Source organism: Prionailurus bengalensis, chromosome A1 (assembly GCF_016509475.1).
Source record: "Prionailurus bengalensis isolate Pbe53 chromosome A1, Fcat_Pben_1.1_paternal_pri, whole genome shotgun sequence".
Classification (NCBI taxonomy): domain Eukaryota; kingdom Metazoa; phylum Chordata; class Mammalia; order Carnivora; family Felidae; genus Prionailurus; species Prionailurus bengalensis.
Genome location: NC_057343.1, coordinates 86,374,774 through 86,377,873, shown reverse-complemented (window position 1 = coordinate 86,377,873; position 3,100 = coordinate 86,374,774). Strand labels below are relative to the sequence as shown.

At 34.4% G+C, this 3,100-nt stretch overlaps 1 pseudogene; it reads left to right on the top strand.

The window, feature by feature from the left end:
- The first annotated feature begins 263 nt into the window (after positions 1–263).
- On the top strand, positions 264–1,193 carry LOC122470451 (annotated as a pseudogene).
- The last annotated feature ends 1,907 nt before the right edge of the window (positions 1,194–3,100 follow it).

The window sequence follows — 3,100 nt, the reverse complement described above, 5'->3', positions numbered from 1 at the left end:
AATATTTACCTTTTATTATTTCATGGATTCTTTACAGAAAACTTGGAATGTATATGCTTACCACCTTACCTTGTGACTTTGTGAAACAACATATAACTTCTTTCTCAAAGTAACAAATGTTGATTATTTATTTAAGGAACAAGGTATTTCATAAAAACTTCAGAATTAGACTAAAATAATTTGAATAAAATGTAAAAACTCACATTTCTTTATTTTTCACATATGAGTTTTCCTCTTTCTTCAAGAATACCAATGAGTAGAAAATGGAAAATAACAGCCAAACATTAACAGGCTTCCTTTTATTGGGGTTTTTCCCCCATCAAGAATTGGGTTGTTTCTTTTCATTCTCATTATTTTCATCTTCCTAATGGCTTTTTTTGGCAACCTGTCCATGATTCTCCTCATCCTCCTGGACACCCATCTCCACACATCCATGTATTTTCTACTTAGTCAGCTCTCCCTCATGGACTTGAACTTCATCTCCACCATCATTCCCCAGATGGCGTCCAATTATGTCTTTGGAAACAAGTCTATCTCCTTCATTGGGTGTGGGATACAGAGCTTCTTTTTGACTTTAGCAGATGCAGATGGGTTACTATTGGCCTCCATGTCCCATGATCGCTATGTGACTATTTGCTTTCCTCTTCATTATCCCATTCGTATGAGCAAAAAAGTGTGTGTGCTGATAATAACAGGATCTTGGATAATGGGGTCAATCAACTCCTGTTCTCACACTGTATATGCCCTCCATATCCCTTATTGTTGATCCGGGTTCATCAACCATTTCTTCTGTGATGTCCTAGCCATGTTGACTCTGGCCTGCATGGACACCTATGATCTATGAGTACACAGTGTTTGTGAGCACCACACTCTTGATTGCATTTCTTTTCATCGGCATTGCATGTTCCTGTGGCCGAGTTCTCCATGCTATCTGCCACATGCACTCAACAGAAGGAAGGAAGAAGCCCTATTCGACCTGCAGCACACACCTCATTGTGGTGACTTTCTACTATGCACCCTTTGTTTACATTTACCTATGTCCAAGATGGCTGAGATCTCCCACAGAAGCCAAGGTTCTGGTTGTCTTCTACATTATTCTGACCCCAATGCTCAACCCCATCATTTATATCCTGAGAAACAAGGAGGTGATGGGAGCCCTGAGAAGAGTGATTCAGAGGATCTGCTCTATATAAGTTTGACAAAGTTCTCTTTAATCCTGCTGCCTTAAAATTCCATCTTTTTCACCTTTTACACTCATTAGGAGCAATGACATTCCAAGAATAAAGACAGGGATTATATTAATCTAGAAAATTGGAATAATTGAGATTTGACAAAATAATTTTATATTCTTTTATTTGTTTGTTTTCTTTGTGGTAATTTTTCAATAAATAGAAAGAACAAATATTTTCCCTTAGCCTGTGGGTAGTAAGAATTTATTAATATATTGAAATGATAATGGAAACAATCCAACATGATGGTATCACACATTACAATAATTCATATATACTTAACATCTCTTCCCAAATGGCTAAAATAGGAAAAATAACAGAAAGTGTTATCACGTTCCCAGGTTTCTTTGAAATCTAATATATATATATATATATATATATACACATATATATGTATATATATGTATATATATACATATATATGTGTATATATATATATATATATGTGTGTGTGTATATATATATGTGTGTATATATATATGTATATATATATTTATCCTTTATATATATTTACCTTTTATATATATTTACCCTTGCCTGGTGAAAAAATGATTCTTCTGTTCCCTTATTTTCAGGGGAAGTGATAGGTATGGAGATTGGACAAAGAACTCTGTATAGAATTAGACATTCTCTCACCAGTAAGGAGGAAATACAAGTTTATATATTTTATGAGAAGGACTCTGGAAGTAACTAGATGAATCTAAGAAAGTCATTTACAACAGGTCTACATGATCGGGATAATTGTGATCAGGAAAATGAAGAATAGACTATGGAATAATGAGAGCCTTTTTCTAAAAGGATTGATGGGAATTATATACTGTTTAGTGCAGATTAGTCAGTCTGAGCCACTCCCCAGTTGTCTTTCAAAACACTCATTTCATAACCCCAAAAGCCACTAACTCCATTTCATAAGATGATTTCTGTTATCAGCATTTCATTATACATTTAATATTCTTATAATTCTACTGAATGAGATTTGGGTGCTTTGCTTTATTGTTAACCTCTCTGTAGCACGGTTTTCAATAGAGATACCTGTTTAATGACTAGCTTACAAAGGTCTTCCCATTACCTGCAGGCTAGTTCTACACCTGGGCACTATGAATGAACAGTCATCACTGTTTACGGAGTAAGTCTTCTATACTCTTTATTATATAAGAGTGGGTGTAAATAAGGAAGCTAGAATTAACATGTACAAAGCCTTGTATTATCCAAAGCATCACAGTGATGAATGGCTGATATATTAGAATTGGATATAAGTATTTTCCCCCCAAATAGCAGATCTGCATGTTAGATTATATACTGTAATTATGGATGCTTTTATACTAAAACTAAGTGAGTCCTTAGAGATTTCTTGACTATTTACTGTTTAAAAGCTTTATTTTGAAATGGTGTAACTATGATGGGAAATTTTTTATCAAAAGAACGTGTATGATTAATCTTTTAAAAAAGGAAGAGTTTGCTTAAGTTTCCTTCATATCACATAACTTCATTTTCAAATTTTGAAAAAAAAAAAAAGACATTCACTGTTTGGTATCAATGGCCAAAGGTTCATTAGGCATTACTCTTTACTACCAAGGTTTTCCAGTTGAATTAATTTGGGGTTTGAAATGTAATTAGTTAAGGTTCTTAACTAAAGTAAATTCATTTTTTAATAGAAAAAAAATCGGTAGAATTTAAGCAGAAAATATTATGTTAAAAAGAGTGACAGAGGCACCTGGGGGTGCATCCAACTACGTGATATTGTTTCAGGTCATGATCTCTCAGTTGTGAGATCAAACCCCACATCAGGCTGTGCACTGAGCATGGAACCTGCTTGGGATTCTCTCTCTCCCTCTCTGTCCCTTCCTCTCTTTAGCTCTCTTCTGTCTCAA